The following is an 18358-nucleotide window of genomic DNA, read 5'->3' as shown; positions in this document are numbered from 1 at the left end:
TACAGTTATGGAGGAATATGTAGAAGAGGAGGATGATGACGAGCCAGTCATCTTGATCATCTCACCTGCCTCAGTGGAGACTGACATTATTATTACCCCATCCCATATTGCTGTGATGGATACCACCAACACAGGTAACACCAATACGACCTACAGCTTCCATATTTGCATTTGCTAAGGCCCAGCAGGGATCTACATCCAGCTCAACCACCACCACAGTAGGTAGTGGTACTGTAAGTGCATAGCCCACCCTCCAGTTCATCTGGCATTGAATGTGGCACCTCCAGCAGCACCAGAAAGTTCAACTCCAAAGTTTGTGACCTCTTTTCGGTTAGCACCAAGGAGGAGAACGTTGCTATATGCTCAATTTGTCAACACACTGTTAGTCGGGGTAAGCTTGGTACAAACTATGGTACCGGAGGCCAAACAAGTCATCTAAAAAACACCACATTATCCAGTGGGAGGCGCACCTACTTAGCATACAAAAAAAGTAAAACAGCACCCGTTGCTGTTGGTGGGGATGAAGAAGTAGAAGAAGATATGATTGCAGTGGAAGATAAACAAGAGGGAGACATTTCTAGCCCTGTCCCCAGCAGTGTGGTGGTACCGTCCACATCGTCAGCAACATCTCAGTGGCACCGTAGGAAGAGTCAGGCTGAGACACCAAGCCAACAGAGTACTGCTATGAAAAAAAGTACGTCGCTGACCCTAACTGGGTTCAAGAAGTCATCTGCATCAGCTGCACCACAAAGGAAAATAAAAAGCCTACCATTGTCAGCATGCTTAGGTCGGAGGGGCAGTACGAACGCAACCACCCAACGGCACGTTTGTACAATGCGAAGCTGGCTAAAATGTTAGCGCTGGACCTTCTCCCTTTTTCTTTTGTGGAAGGGATGGGTTTCCTTGAATTTTTGTCAGCCATCTGCCCTAACTGGAAGGTTCCCAGCCGGTCCTATTTCACCAGAGTTGCTGTTCCAGCACTACATCACGATGTGCTGGAATTGGTTGGACAAGCTTTGCAGCAGAGTGCTGTTCACAATATCCACTTGACAACAGACATGTGGACCAGTTGCCAAGTCATTGATTACATGTGCATCACTGCACACTGGATCTCTTTTGTGCGGGTTAGAGAAAAGATATCTGAAGCAGGTGTTGTTGACACTGCTGAGATTTTTCATGCTACTCGGAAATATGCAACTGTGGCTGATGAGTACAGGCCCCAGCTAGGCCCGCAGGACACAAGGGTTCGCTCTCCTGCAATGGAATCTATAAGGAAGTTGGCACGGAAACTGCAAAGTACAAAGACAAGGTTTATTAACCCTTAAGGGTGGTCCTACAATCCATACAATACCCTTCAGTATTGCATAGAGTAGCACACCGAACTTGCATACACGGTCCCCTTTTATACACAACAGAGGGGCTCATAAGTGGGAGGGCACGACATGAGACGAGGAATGTTACCTTTTATGGACATTTGCAATACAAGATCGATATGTGGGCGGAGCTGACATACTCCTTAAGCCCGCGAAAACATGGTCAAGCAAGGACTAACTGATAACAGATGTGGTCAAGTCTGGGCATGCGCCAGATGGACAAAGGAACTATTTATAGACTGTTACTAGGCAGATTACAAGAGCAACTAACACAAAGATAAGACTCTCCTCGTGTTGAGCATGAGGAGACATGACAGTACAAAATGGAGTCCAGACTTCAGTCAACATAACAAAAGGAACATGTGTAAGGGAGGAGAATTCATGTCTTTAGTAAATGCTTAATCACATCGAAGTTGCAATTTACAACATGGCCATGTTCGCCATGGAGAAATCTCATACTGCTGCAAATATTTTGGAAGAGTTTAACAGCAAGGTCTTTGAATGGCTGCGCCCAAGAGGCCTTAACATTGGTTTTGTTGCCACGGAAAATGACAGTAATGTCCTTAAGGCCACGGAGGATGGTGGCTATTTCAGGGTCCCGTGTTTGGTGCACTGCATTAACATCATTGTTCAAGACTTTCTGAAAAAAGAAGCCATAGTCAGCAACTTACTGACCACCTGTAAAAGAATATGCACACAGTCAGTCAAAAGTCTTTATTTGGTTTAAGTGCAAACCATAAAAGCATACTACAATATAATGGATAAAAGACGAATTTCATTTCAAATGATCTATAGCACCTATACACATATAAAAACAGCTAAATATGCAATTTAAAAAGGAAAAACAATCCCAATTAAAAAAACATTTAAAAGAGGACACAATTCATTTCCTCAAAGATCTAATGACAACAGATAAAAAATTAGCAATGTTAAAAGTTTCCCAAACATCGGTTAACATTTGAAGATGGAGAAGAGCAGGTCTCACCTGCACAAAACCTTTGTTTTTTAAAATAGGGAGTCAAAAAAGTGCTCACAAAAGAAGAGAAAGTGTGTGATATCCTGTTGCGAAAAATTATCACAGGAACAAGGGCCGAGATCCTCTACTCTTTTCCAGCCTTTCTTATCTCCAAACAATAGATGTAATTGATTTAGTCTAAATCTAGTCAATAAAAAACGGTGATTTGCATTTGTGACATATCCTAGGTATGGTTCCATAGATGGTGTTGTTTTACATAGCTGGTGGGCCCTGACAGTAACCTTTGTCAGCTCATTTCCTTCCCGATCCATAGTAGCTATGTACATAAAGGTTTCCTTACACCATTTTATGTCTCCCTTGACTAGGGCTTCTGGTGAATGGTATAATTCAGGTTGACCCAACTTTTTTGCCAGTTTCTGAATGTATTTCAGCCAGGGTATAGATGACCCATGATCTAATAACATACAATCTCTCATGATCGTGCGATTTAACTGTAGATCCGGGTTTAACCAAATGCTAATCCATTTCAATAATGGGGCCAAGGCTATAGAGTCTTCTACAAAACCAATTCCAAGCTCCTGATGGATGTTATAATTAGCAGTTGAGATCGGAACTGAAAGGAGGTTTTTTAAAAACCTGTCCTCCACAATCTGTATACTTTTAGCATTTTTAATACCCCATACCTCGGCTCCATACATTGCTAGAGAGAAGCATTTGGCTCTATATACTTGAATAATAGCCTTCATTGGCCTGGCACCTAACTTCCTGGCAAAACCTAGAACAGCCACAGTCGCTCTAGATAAGACAATCTTTTGGGCTGTTATTTGGGTTACCCAAGAACCTTGATCATCACAAAGAACGCCCAAGTAGGGAAATGTTGATACCCTGGATAGTGGATGGCCCCCACATTTAAAGGTTTTAATCTTTGAGGATTTTGGTCCAATGGCCATTACATGCGATTTTGAAAAATTGACAGTAAGATCCAATGCCTTCATAAAACCCGCAAATGAATCTAACAATAACTGAAGTCCCACCCCCGTTCTTGCAAGTAAGGCGACATCATCCGCATATAAAAGTGCGGGAATTAGACATTTCCCTGCACGCGGAATATCATTACATGAGGTGATTAAAGCATTATCTAATTTGTTTATATATAGGGTAAAGAGCAGGGGTGCCAAGATGCACCCCTGTCTAACTCCATTAGATATGGGTATGTCTTCTGTACAGTTGCCCAATTGGTCATACCGAAACGTGGCCGATAAATCCCTATGTAAATCAGCTAAGAAGTAGACGATGTTTTTGACAACTCCATAGGATAGGAGCAAGGACCACAATTTTGACCTATTTACACGGTCAAAGGCCGATGACAGGTCCATAAAAGCTACCAAAAGGACTCCCTTATTGGCCACCGTATATTTGCCTATTAATAATTGCAAATTTATACATTGATCTATGGTGCCCATCCCTTTTCTAAATCCATACTGAGCCATGGAGAGTGTTCCTGATTCGTCTAACCAACCTGTCAGTTGGGCAAGGACCACCCTTCCCAGTACTTTCACTGAAGAATCTATTAGGGATATCGGGCGATAGCAACTCGGGTCACCTCTGTCGCCTTTTTTATAAATAGGTATTATAACAGATTTCGCCCAAGTGAGAGGAAGACCCAGTTGACAGGCATTAACAAAGACATTGTATAAAATTTTGGACCAAGTTTTTATGTCTGATTTAAAAAGGTCTGCCGGAACTCCATCGGGTCCCGGTGCCTTATTACCTGTCATTTGCATGATGGCATGTGTAATCTCTAATTCTGTAAAAGACAGAGTATAATCCTCCAAGTTTAGTGTAGGGGCCACCCTTGTCTCATCTCCATCATACACCTGTTTAAAATGACTAAACCATTTTTTTTCTTGAATACCGCAGTCAAGCTCATTATTATTTTTGCCATGAAAAAAAGGCTTATTGACCACGGACCAAAATTTGGCACTATTTTTAATTACATCTATAGATAAAAGTTCATTCCATGCTTCCTCCCTAATTTCATTTTTACGCTTACTCTGAGCCTTTTTATAAGCTTTCCTGAGTACAGCAATTTCTGTTTTGTCAGATGGCACAGCTTTCAATGCTCTCATTAACTTCCGTTGGGCTATTGAGCAATTATGATCAAACCATTTCTCCCCGTTCATGGGTTGCCCCTTCCATACTTTTTTAAGGTCACTATTGACCTGTAAGCAAATTTTACCATAGGCTACCAGGACCTCATCGCCAGTAATCCCGTCTTTCAAGCAGGTAGACATTTCCTCCCCAACCTTTCCCAACAAATTTTCGTTAAAGTCCTTCGGTACCACTCGGCACCATTTCAGACGACGTGTTTGGTCAATGGGCCTTATGTCCAAAATTCCAGCGGCAAGAGTGTCAGATTCACCATAAATAGACCAGTTGACCCTGTACTGACTCACACTATCTACTAGAATTGTACTAATAAAAATATAGTCAATGGTAGAGCCCAAGCCACTTCCTTTGTATGTTGGGATATCATCTGTATGATTAGCGGGATAAACCAGAGCATTTCCAGCGAGGAGCTCCTCTAAGTACATGCCCTGCGGGGTATGTTCAAAATGAATATTTTCCTGGTTTGATGGATCTAAACTGTCCCACATAAAACAATTGCTAAAACAACGATGAACATTAAAATCTCCGAGCACTATAACCGAATAGGGATTCTTATTATTATCATTATAGATTTCCAAGAAATCATGAAGACTGACTAAATGTTCATTTGGCGTACTCTTAGCAAAAGAATTATAAAAATTAACAATAAGCCAATTCCCGTTTGAGTTGGTTTGAATTTCTACAGCAAGGCAATAAGGTGAACCTGTCTCCACTTTACTATAAGTTCCCTCAATTTTCAAAGAAATGAGGGTTAAGAGTCCGCCTTTTGCCCTCCCCCTGCAAGAGGGAACCGCAGCTGACCAGAAAGCAGAATACCCATCCAACAAAAAGGTACTTTCCGTGTCGCAGATCTCTTGTAGCCCAATAATCTCACAGCCTAATAAGCAGTCCCTCCACAGGGGATCTTGCGCTTTACTATTAAGTCCTGCTATGTTCCAACTAAGGACCCTCGTACCTACAAACTGGGATGGCACACCAGCTGAGCTATCCATATTTCCATCATTAGTATTCATCTCCACAGTCATGATATTTGGGATGCCCTCCACCCCCGTACATAATTGAATTTCGTTTATCCCCTGCTCCTCCTCCATGGTCAGAGTGGGAGATTCCATAATAGATATAGAAGGATCCCAATCAAAATCGAGTCAATCATTTGAGTCTAAATCACTCAAAGGTTGAAAACGATTATATGTAGCGACACCATGGAATGACTGCCCTTCGGACATAAAAACTGTGCCCCTCGAGGGATCATTAATAAGATGCTTTGTTTGATGCCTATAGAAGTATACTAGTGGGCGGAGAGTGATACCCTGGTCAGTGTGAGGGAGCAAAGAGGCTCTTAACAGGGTATTATTAACCAGGTATGGATTTCTGAAATTTATTATGACACATCCGGCAAAGGTGGGACATTTGTCAAAACTGCCACAAAAGGGGCACACTCAGGGGGTAAATCTGGTTGTGCCCCTGCCATACGCATAATCCTGGATTCCCTCTTACTCTTTGGGCAAATGTCTAAAGGTGTAATATTATTAACTTGTGTCATAGGTACAACATCTGGGGATTCAGCAGGATTTAATACTTCCTTTGTGAGTTTATGTGGCTCAATAGTTCCGCAGGTACCCCCAGCTGCAGTACTAGCTTTTACAGATGAACTACTGCGAGGGCCCAGAAGGTTTCGTAGACTAGCAATTTCTGCCGATAGTTCACCAATTTTGGTTACTAGGGGTTCGACTATCTTAAGAATTTTAGCCTCCATAATGGCAACCAGACAATCTAATTGTTCGGGATCTATTTTTGTTTTGGGGTTATTAGGTGGAACTTCCCTCAAAGTATCCCCCGTTATAGGCACAGGGCCTGTTTTTTTGTGACTACTTCGACCACCTCCCCGTTTAGATTGTATAAGTTTACGGGGTCTCAGGACTCTCTGCATTGCTGGAACCAAAGACTCCTCTGATGGAGCCTCATTAATGTCTTTTGGGACGTCCATATTGGCTTCGATCAGCTTCGATCAGCTCTAAATCAGCAGAAAGAGGGGTTAGATCTACCAGAGTTAAAGGGTCATGATTTTCAATGCTACAACTCACACCATGAGATGGCGGAGATGATGTAGTGGGCGCGCTGATCAATAAAGGGGAAATGGTGGTGGGAGTGGAACCCTGTCCTAATGATTTACGTCTTTCACTATTTATTTTAGTGACCACTTTTACTAAATAATTATCTAGTGTAGTAGCAGTGGAGGATTTGTTTCCTACCGTGGGTTTCGACATGTTCAATGATACCTCAGGATTTATTAAAAATGAATTAAACAATAGCAGAATGTAATAACACCTACACAAAATAAGAGTTAGCCAAAATAGTTCAGTTAAAAAGCATCAAGCAGTTTCTTATCCTGCACAATAACGCCTCCGTTCGTGGGGCATTACAGTTCACCAAGTCCTGCTAATCTCGGATGAATACCTGACACCTTAATGACGTGGCCCGTCCTGGCTTCACTCGGTCCTCTATGCACACATTTCAGCCAATCTTTTAAAACCTGGAAGAAGCGGAGGATCATTCAACTTGAGTATAGAATGCCAGTCAAAACACTCATCCTATTACATGCTTGACCGTCTGTTTGAGCAGTACAGAACAATCAGTGAATATGAAGAGGGGATGCTACTGTGAAAGGCATGACCCTTCAGATGGACCAATGGTGCCTAGTTACATGCCTGACTGAGATGCTTCTCCCTTTTGAGGTCTTCACAGGTGAAGTCAGCAAGGAGGACTGTACTATGGGCCAAGCTGTCCCATTGTAACACATGCTAGAGCAACAGCTGAAGGAGGTGTCTGAAGTGCACAAATGTGTAGAGGAAATAAAAGAAGCATATGAGTTGGTGGAGAGCTTATCCTGTCGATTAACTCAAAATAAAAGGGTACAAACTAGCATTGTAACAGAAAAACATTTCATTTGTACCACAATTCTGTATCCACGGTACAAATCGGCACTGAACAGTAAGACATTAATTCCTTTTAGTGAAATGGATGTTTCCCGGTACAAAACATGGATAGCTGAATCAGCCAGTGACTTTGAAAATGAACGCTGGTAATTAAAGGCCCGCTACTCAAACCCACAACAAGTACTGCAGCAGGGCATCCAGAGTCAAGTTCCACTTCAGAGCCTGTGGGCCGTGCGTTTGGCTCAAAGCAGTCACCAACACTATCGACAACAGCAAGAACCGGAACATCAGCCCCTGTAAAATCGGCACAGGCTTGGTATTTACAGCATGGGGATTGCTAAGTCCAGTGCTGATGCAAAGACAAAAGAGGCCAAGCAAAGTGTAGCACCCCTGAACATTGAGCGCATGGTCAACGCCTATCTGAATGACCCAACAGAGGTCTACATTGATCAAAACCCATTGCGATATTGGTATGGGAAAAGGGGCCAATGGCCAGTGCTCAGTAGGCTTGCGATTAACTATCTGGCCTACCCTGTAGCAAGTGTCTCTTCTGAACTTATTTTCAGTGCTGCTGATGCCATTATAACAGTGAAAATGACCAGTCTCTCGCCCAAAAACGTGGAAAGGTTAACCATGATCAAAATGAATCAGCACTTTAAACCACTGAATTACACAATACATGAATCAACGCAGGAAGATGAGGACAGCGGCTTAGTAGACGGAATTAGTGTGTTAGATGATTACCTACTTCTGGCTGAACCCCCAGAGTTTGAGGACGAGCTATACTTCCTTGACAAATAGGCTTGAACTTCTTACTTTCTTCCTTCCTTATTTACATTTATTTGTGTGTCTGTCTTTCTGGTTCGAAACTTGGAATCACAAGAAATCCATCACCACCGTCTTTTAGTCTTTTTCTTGCCATGTTGGAGGTGCAGCTCTCTGCATACTGAAGTCCACTACTCCGAGTCCTGCTCCTCCATCCTCCATCCTCCTGACTCACCCTAAATCCATTTCCCTGAAGCCAGATGATGATTGGATGTAGAATATTAATAGTACAAGCAAGAAAATGTTGCCTTGTCGAGTCCCTCCAAAAGAAGTGGAAAATGATGACTACTATAGCTATCCTCCTTTCTGAGCCGGAAAGGCTGTCCCTTAACTTAAGATGAGAAGGAACAGGTAATGAATGATGGCACGTAGTGTTGTTGTTGTTTGTTGTGCATGAAGTGAATTGTTTGTGTACTATTATTATGTAATCTAAACATTGAAAGTAACTCAAGTCAATGTTTCCCTTCTTGTTGTTTAATAACAAAATTGTACTTCTACTGCAGGCCGATCCATTGCATTTTGAATCTGGAATGTGGACTCACTCTGTACACTGCACACTTAGTTGGACAACACCATTATGATGACCACAGTGAGTTTGCAGTCACTCAGTAGGATCGGAGATGATTGATGGAATAAGTCAGGGCATTTCATGAATGGCTTAAAAGGTAAACAAGTCAACAACAACCACACTAGACCTACATGTCTGTGTAGTGGTGGAGTCGAGTTGAGTGTAGTGGTATGACTGACAGTGGTGCATTTATTTAGTCACTTAATTTGTAAAATGCTATGTTGCTGTAGATGTGCTTTGTCTGCCTCTGTCAAAAAAGGTACGCTAAATGGAGGTTTGGTCACGGCCTGGTGCCGTGGGCCTGCTCTGTTCTGTTGTTGTTGTTGCAGGGTAATGCTGGAAACAGAGTAGACATGATGGGGCCGATTCACAGAACTAACTTAAGGCAAAATCCTAAACTTACTACTTTTGGTATTCACAGAAGTCAGGATTTTGTCTTAAGTTTGTCTTAAGACAAACTTAAGACAGACTTAAGACAGTCTTAAGACAGACTTAACACAAACTTAAGACAGACTTAAGACAGGCTTAAGACAGACTTAAGACAGGCTTAAGACAGACTTAAGACAGACTTAAGACAAACTTAAGACAAAATCCTAACAAAATCCTAACTTAAGTCTGTCTTAAGTCTAATTCATCCCTACAGCAATTTTTAAATTTTCGTTGCTATCTTTAAAAGTAATGCCGGTACAACAGAACAGAAACTGTATGTAATTTGGGTCTCTCTGAGGGCAGACAGGCAAGGCACATTGCATAATATACTGCTGCCCTGTACTGTCTAATTGTCTAGTAGTAGTTAGTAAGTACAACTTATCATTAACCATCAAGTTATAAATATCATCATCATGCATGCATTTCCTTTTTCTCCATTAACAGATTTATGGATATAGTCGTCTGCCAAGATTGAGTTTTGTTGTTTGTCAATGTGTAGTGTTTTTCTTTGTCAAATCTTTCCCCAAACCCCACTTCCCAACCACTCATCAAACCCTAACCCTCTTCCCCGGGCTGTGTGATTTATTGAGGTGTGACTAAATGAAATGTACACCAATAATTGATCACACGCTTGCTGGGGCAGATGTGGAGAAAGCAACACTAATTCATTTTCAAGGCAGGGCGAAGATCTTCTTCTGCTTGCCCACTCATGATCAGTATATTTGCAAGGTTATTTTTTGTTTCCAAAGGAACCTAATCCATCATCATTAACTGCAGGCTTCGATTGGATTTGTCATTCTCCCACACAGCACTAACGGTTACGCTTGTGTCGAGTGTAGGCCGAGTCGAATGACTCGACACAACTACGGTTTGTAACTTGTTGTACTAGACTATCCCCGCCACCATTATGTTTTATTTTATTCTGGCATATTATTGTTTGGCAGTAAGTTCTGTACTGTACTTCGTTCTACTATTCCTCCCACAGTCTCTCTCAGGCAGCTGACTGTCTCATTTTATTTTTTTTGCAAATGCTACTTCCAGTGTCTACTACTACTACCACCACAACCATGGAATGTTGGGAAACCAAACCATCATCACCATGCAGCCATCGCTGTGCCTAAGTTAAACATCATGCACAGGTGAGAAAATAAGTTTGGGGAGGCATAATTAATAATGGAAATGTTTTCATTAATTCACACACCCCTTGAGTCCAGTTGCAGAATGCATAGTCTAGGAGGAGAGACTGACAGTACTATTAGGAGAAATCACTCAGTGAGGGGTAATGCATCTATCTGTTTGTGTCTTACAAAGTCAGCCAATTATTGAAATAAAACACTGGCTGTGTCCCTGCAGCAATAAGGAAACAGTGTGACGTAAAACATTAACCCCACCCACAAAACATTAACAACATCGTATGTAAAGTATAAATATAATTTAATCCCTTAACAAAAATAAACTATTTAAAAAATCCCACAACACCTGACCCACCCCTCTCCCCAACCCCAACCAATGTCCGAAACAAAAATGTCCAACCAATTGTTTATGTCCATAATAAACCCGATTCCCACCCACCAAAAGAAGCAATAAAAAAAGGGGCAATCAAACAGGGTCTCAAGATCTCAACTCATCGGCGGGCTCGCCTCTCCAGGACATTAATTCACTCCTCTAGGCTGGCCACGCGGCGCTTCAATGCGTGACAATTGCATCCGCGGGGGGCAGCAGTGCTAGATAATGAAGTGCAGCAGCAGTCGGCTGCCAGATGGCGGTGTCGTAACACTGGAGGGGGTTGCTGGGGCCTGGGGAATTGGAGGAGCCTGCATTTGCTGCTGCCTCCTCCTCCTCCTCCTCCTCCTCCAGAACCACCAGCCGCCGGTATTCTGTTTATATGGCCTCCAGCTTCCGGCGCTGGGCCATGGCTGCCAACTCCTTCCTGTCTGGTTTCCCTTTGGAAGGAGTAGCTATAGCAAGAAGAAAAAACAAGACTATTGTAACAATATACTCTGAGCTAAACAGTAAGACAAATTAATTCTACACATAGTGGCACAGTAGCATTAGCAAGCACAGTACATAATATTTGTGGCATGTATCTATCCTCCCACTTCCTGGCCTCTAACAGTTGTTGGAGTTTCAGGCATTCAACCACCCATGCATCTGATTCCTATCAGCCACCTATGCATGCATCCCACGTATCCGTCTCTGCCAGTCATAAATATTACATCTCGCCCATCCTTCCTCCTTCCACCCTTCTTTCCCTTTTCGTTCAACCCATCCATCAAGGTCATCTGATCTGACTTTTAGTCTTCTCCATAAAACTTGAGATGAAGTCAGATAGAAGAGGCCATTGATTACTCAACACTCCGGCTGCTAATGCTATTGCTAATGCTAAGTAAAGGGTGTCTTCTTCATCCGTTCACAACAGTGTAATGTCAATAAGTAAGGAATTTAACTTACCACCGCCTGTCCCTGCTGTTGGCTCACCCCCTGCAGCTCCTCCTGCAACTGCCACTGCCACATCTCCTCCTGCTCCCTCAGCGGCCACGTTGACATCGTCACTGGCCCCGGCACTGGTGGTCGGTAGTACGCATAGAAAAAACATTGCACATTTTTTAGATGCCATATACACCGCCCCCTATTTATTATTTTTCATTAGTAAGATAGTAAAAAAAGTTAACACATACATATACAACATACATCACTAGTACAAGTCAGGCAGTAGAGTAGACACTAGTAGTGTTATATGGTCCCTAGGGTCTTTCTAGTCTTTGCTAAGTTAGCCCGAGCCATGCAACCATTTTTGCTTTGTGTCTTTCATTTTTGGGCACGTTACCTCGCAGCTTGTTGTGTAAGACGCCTTTGAGCCCACATGAGCTCATACTTCTACGATCTGAGCGCTGTGTACAAGGTCGAAAAACAAGCCACTTTGTTATGGAGTTCTGGTGCTATTCCGTATTGCTTACCCATAAAAGTGCTTCACTTTTTGGCACGACTGAGAAATGCTTGCAATATACTAAATATACTAATGCGCACCATTTTTCTCATAACAGATGGAAGATTCCTTCTATGAACCAGAACTTTGCAGAGCTCATGAGGTAAACAGTACTAGGTTCTTCTAAGGTGAGGGGTCCCCCAGAATATGCTCAGAGATCTTTATATGTAATTTTATATAAACTATGCTCCTACCATGGGGAGGGTGGTTCTTTCACCACTGTTCAGTTATCATGATTGATATCACCTTTTGTCTTCTATGGACTTGTAGTTGTAACAATTATTATTGTTTTAATCTTATCATGTTGTTGTTGGTGCTGGCTCGTATACTGCATTATAGAACAACGTACAGAGCTTCTCAGTTGAAAATAAACCTTTTGAACTTACTTAGACTCTGTGGTATTTGGTGTGAACTTACACGAGTGAGTGAGCGAAAGGGTGTGCATTGCTTCCATGACTGAGAGGTCGGGAGTTTTATGTTCTGGGTTGTCTAATCATTGGGTATCTTGGGGGGGTTCGGGGAGCTCATGAGACACTATAGCTAGTCGGTCAAGGGATTGTGGTGGGTTCTGACTGAGGTGTAAGGAAGGTCCTACCTCCCATCACCAATGTCCTATTTTCTTGTGCAAAGTTGTGTATGTGCAGAATCCCTACAACAGTAGTTGTATGTCCTATCCTATCAAAAATAGTAATAAAATCTGGTTGGGCATTTTGTTGGTGGGAATTGACGAAAAGCCTCAAGATTAAGAAGACTAGAAGAGGACAACCCAAAGGACTGGACTCAGTGGCTAGAGCTATTGGTGAATCTGAGTTTTAAAACGTTTTAAAAATAGAGAGAGGCCAACTGGGCAAGCTTAGCTACAGGCAGACTAATATAGTAGTAATACAGAGAGTCAGAGCAGAAGCAGTTAGAGGCAGGGATAACTAGAATTTAGAAACAGATAGTCTAGATTGAAGAAGATTTTGTAAAAAATAGAATTAGGAAATTGAGATAATGATTAGGCAAAAATAAGGTGCAGTAAAAGTTAGGGAAATATAATTATTAATATTAATCACTGAAAAACTTACTGGGGCCAGCAGCGGAGCCCTCGGTAGAGGAGCCATCCTGGCCCTGGGAGGCATCTTGTTGTCCCGCTGACTCTGACCCCGTCTTCTTGCCCCAGTTGCTGATCATGTAAGATTTAATAAAGAAAGAGACAAACATTAATGAATGGTGTGAAACAAATAACATATTTAAAAAAATGCTCAAAAAACATTTTTGGAAACAACAATTGTAATAAAATTGACCTATCTAATCTGATCGACTAGTAGTATTGCGGGATTCACGGACCGTCTAGCTATTAATTATGAACACTAATCCAGTGTTCCATTCTGATTCCAGAATACTAACTAAGCCTAAGTACCACCTGACAGCCCACCAATTCCAGACGGGCCAATTGTTCACTAAGTCTGCATTTCCATTTATTTTAGTCCTCAAAAATGCATAGATTTAGGACGCATGCATACATTTTTGCATACACCAAAGTGTTTGTTGGTTGCTACTGATGTTCTGCTACTGATGAGCCTATTACCACTCACTAAACAAACTAAAAAAGGTTCTGCTAAGGACTGGGGTAAGCAGCACTCAGCAGCACGTGATGTGACAGAGGATGCGTCACGCAGACCACTTAAATATTACCAATTAAAACTAATAAGTAACTAAACCTATCAATCCACCACTATCTCTTCTTAGTGGCAGGAGGACAAAGGAAGGACTAGAGTCTCTCTATCAATACCTACATTAAGTTCTCTAATGTAAACTCTTACATAATCAGGCCAAGTGAGCGCAAAGTTGCAGACAAGTAAGATCAGTAGCGCCGAGCACCTGTGTCATAACAATCACATAAGATTTTTAAACATAATTTACCTGCAATTTAAGCAGCAGCATTCTTGCTGTTCGGAAAAATATATATTTGCAATTTATAACATAGAGCAGTAGAGCACAAAGTAGTAATATTAAATAGCTACTCACCAAGCCCCGGGACCTCCACTCCTAGCTGGTCCAGCAGGTCTTGCTCCCGATCCAGGATATATGTGTGTTAGCTGATTATTGGTACGCCGGACTCCAGAGCAGCAAAACACTGCCCGGCGCACTTTTCCTCACCACTTTCGACACTCCCGGAGCCCGTACCCAGGCCCAGACCTGCCGCCTGCTGCCAAAATTAAGGAGATGTGGCGCTGGACAAAAAAAACAAGTGCGGCCACCTCCGCCTCACTAAATAGGGCCCGTGGCTGCACCCTTGCCCTTCCCCTTGCCCTTGGCCATGGTTCTGGAACTCGCCGGGGGGGGGGGGGGCGGAAAAGAAAAGGTAGGAATTATAAAAGTAAGTAAAATAAATGAAAAAGTACATGAAAAAGTCACAAAAAGTAAAAATAAAACTCAAAATATAGAATCAGGAAAATAGAGAGATATATAATATAATAAACAAGATTAAAAAAAAGTGTACAGAAACAAAGGATTGCAAAGATAGAGGGAGGATAGGAAAGCAGGCCCAGAACCATACCAATAGAGTGAAAAACATGATGGCCACATCCATTGCGACCGCATGGGCAGATTTGCGCAATATTTCCCCCTGAGCACGCAAAAAGTGTTGCAAACACGTAATATGCGCTCCCGAATGGGAAATACTCATCAGGAACTGGCCGGAGCACGCAATACGCGACCCAGAACAGGAAATAAGCTTTGCGAGCAGGCGGGACAAGTGAAAAACAAGATGGCCGCGCCCATTAGTGACTGCATGGGCAAGTTAGCTAATATATTTCCCCACGAGCATGTAAAACACATAGAGAACGGGCAGGACAAGCAATTTCGCGTGTTCGCAGAATTTCCACGTGCTCGCGCAGCTATTTTACTGTTTAGCGGAATTTTACGTAACGCGACTATATAAATTGCGCCCACCCCTAGTGGTAAGGTATTTTTTTCTGGTTTAGTTTGGGTATGGGTTTTTGGGTGGCAAGTGAATTTTTGGGGGGTTTTGGTGGTTATGGGTGTTAAGGAGGTAAGATATTTTTTAGGGTTTAGAGTGGGTATGAGTTTTTAGGTGCAAAGTGAATTTTTTGTGTTGGGAGTGGGCATTGGTTTTTGGGTGGTAAGGGGTTTGTTTGGTGTTAGGGTGGCAAAGAGTTTAGCGTGGGTATTGATTATTGGGTGTCATAGACATTTTTTGGGTTTAGGGTGGGTATGGGTCTTTGGGTGACAAGGAATTTGTTAGGGTTTAGGATGGCAAGAGGACTTTATTATAAGACTGGAGGCTCATATGAAGCAGTCTTTTCTTGCTGTTTATTAATAGCAGCCAATAAAAAAAGAAACTACATTACCCAAAACATCTGAGAGAGGAAACTAAAAAGATTACCTCATATTAGAACAATCCATAGAACGAGTTTAGTCAAATAATGAGCCTGATAGAGTACAGCAAATCCTCTTTTCTTGCTGCTAGCGGTCGAGATAAGTATATTTTCTCTGCCATTACCGTGGAATTCCTTTTATTCTCATATTACACGTGTTCATTATTTATTATTGTGCCTCATGGCTGTCCCTTTACCGTGTGATTGCTGCTAGCACACTCTTGTAAAGCTTTCCCTTCAGCGCTTGCGCCTTATTTGTTCAGGCGTCCGTTATTTCACTTCATTCTGCGGCATGAGAGCTCTTTAGCCTGCTGTCTCCTATGCTGCTCAAATCTCGTTCCTTATTGTGCAGCCACGTCCGTCTCCCTCAGATGCTTTGGCAGCCTCCCCTTGTCACGCAGCAACTCCTCTCACATGCATCTTTGCCCAAACCACTCCCCTGGCTTTCTTTGTGTGTTTTTAACCCTCTGACTGCCGATTTTTACAGACAGTGCGACTATTACTTGTTTAATTTATTTTCTTTGCCCATTTTTTTTTATTTATTATGTCTGAGGAAGAAGCCTCCCAGGGACTTAAAGATAATTTAAAATCCTTTATCAAGGATTCTGTCCAGCAAGCTGTTGCTGTTTCCATGTTAGATGTTTCAAAATCCTTAGCAGCATCTCTGTCTAAAATGCTTTCTTCCTCTGAAACACCTTCTAAAGAAGGTAAGAAACATGCAGCCACCTCTGGTGTCTCTCAAAAAGGCGTTTCTCTTACTGCAGTTCCTCCCACCTGAGATGTTTCTTTTTCGGGGCTCCCTTCCTCTCCCTTACTTGTTACCCACATCAAAGACACTGATGACTATGACGATGATGTCATCATTAATAATAATTTAGATGGATTTTCTAATCCTGCATCATATGGGCCTCCGGGGAAAAGGCGTAACATTTCTCCTTCGTACAGTGGTGCTGCTCACCCAGTGTCTGGTGATCTGCTTGATCATCTTGGTAAACCTTTGTTCGATCCCGCCCTCATCCACCATCCCAACTCTACCAAGTGGTTTCCCTCGGAGCATGTGGCTGATTATATTTCCTTTTACCTTTTCCACACTCTTGACAGGTTGTTTTATAATAAATTATATACCGAGTGCCTACGTCCCTCCCTTCCTAATAATGTCACTTCCACTCCTGTTATTGATCCCAATATGATCATGCTTTTCACCAAATTTGACAAAGACCTCAAGAAGGATGTTGACAGGGCCTGGTCCAATTGTCAAGACCATCTTTTGGATGTTGTGGGTCCTCACCAAGATTTCAGATTTAGCTGAAGAAGCAAAAATGGAAGGCACTCAAGTGGATCCTGACACTTTATCTAACTGGGCTCAAAGGGACATATGCATTCTGGGTAACGCCAATGCCCACATTACTCAGGAAAGGAGAAAAAGTCTTCTTTTGAAGATTGATCCCAAACTCAGCAGTCAATCCACCAAAGAAGAGGCTAATGGCCTTTTATTTGGAGACTCCTTCATGAAGGAACTAGGCAAATATTTTTTAACTTTTGCCATAATCGACAGGGCCCAGCTATCGCTAAAGACAATTTTCTCTCCTCAGGTTTTTGCCAGGGCCAGCAAAAGCAGGTGCCACTTTGCTGGATGATTCAACACAAGAGGTCAATCCCTCTCCAGGGGTTCCTTTGACCATCAGTCCCAGGTTGATACCTACACTGGGTTCAATTTTTATCCCTGCCTCTCCAGAGGCTTCCACTCCAGGGGATACTGGAATAAAGGAGACCAATATTCAGGTAAGCCTTTCGAATTCTGGCCTTCCTCCCGTAGGAGGCAGAGTAGCATCTTGTCTACATGCTTGGTTCTCTCTAACTTCAAATGCAAGGCTATCCTATAGAGTAATATCAAAAATCAAGCCAATCCCATCCTTCTCTTCCTCTTCTTTTTTCTCAACAATAATTACTCCTAATTCAAGACGATGTCACATCTCTGCTAACCCAGCAGGCTATAAAACAGACAGTGTTCGATCCGTAAGGTTTTCTCAGCACCATCTTTTTGGTGCAGAAGAAAAACAAAAAAATGTTCCTAGTCTTCAATTTAAAGGGTTTCAACAATTTTGTTGTCTATCATCATTTCAAGATGGAGACCATTATTCATCTCAGAGATATCCTTCTCCAGGACGATTGAATGGTCAGGTTGGATCCACAGGATGCTTACCTCTCTATTTTGATTTATTCTTCTCACAGGAAGTTTCCTCATTTCCAGAGTCCAAAGAAGAAGTTCTTCGGTTGCTGACCCACTTAGAAGCTTGGAACGGGAGAACAATTTTCTCTGCCACCCATATCCTGTCTTAGAATCTGATACAAGTCAGACAGGATGGGGCGCAAAATGTGGTCCATTCTCGACTGGAGGTACATGATCTTCTCTGGAGTCATTCTTGCACTTAAACAGTTTAGAGATGCTTGCAGGTTCCTTTGCCACCCAGTCCTTTACAAAAGACAAAGCAAAATGTGTGATTCTATTACGCATGAACAATCTGACAGCGGTACGATACATAAATCATATGGGTGGAACATGGTCCAAGATTTTGGCGGATCTTGCCAAACGTCTTTGGGAATATTGTCTTCAACGTCAATTTTCAGTCAGCAGTCTATCTCCCAGGAAATCTGAATGCTGTGGCAGATTGGTATTCTAGACATGCACATTACTCAAGCGATTGGCAACTTC

At 42.4% G+C, this 18358-nt stretch overlaps 1 protein-coding gene and 1 pseudogene across 1 annotated transcript in view; one reads left to right on the top strand and one right to left on the bottom strand.

The window, feature by feature from the left end:
• Nucleotides 1-18358, bottom strand: part of LOC146859550 (CD5 antigen-like) — a 613604-nt gene that overhangs the window by 122235 nt on the left and 473011 nt on the right. The gene's annotated exons all lie outside the window — the stretch shown is intronic.
• On the top strand, nt 16832-18050 carry LOC146859551 (uncharacterized; annotated as a pseudogene).

The sequence above is a fragment of the Triturus cristatus genome, chromosome 3_2, assembly GCF_964204655.1.
Source record: "Triturus cristatus chromosome 3_2, aTriCri1.1, whole genome shotgun sequence".
NCBI lineage: Eukaryota > Metazoa > Chordata > Amphibia > Caudata > Salamandridae > Triturus > Triturus cristatus.
Note: the sequence above shows the minus strand (reverse complement) of the source record. Positions and strands in the feature narration are given on the sequence as shown.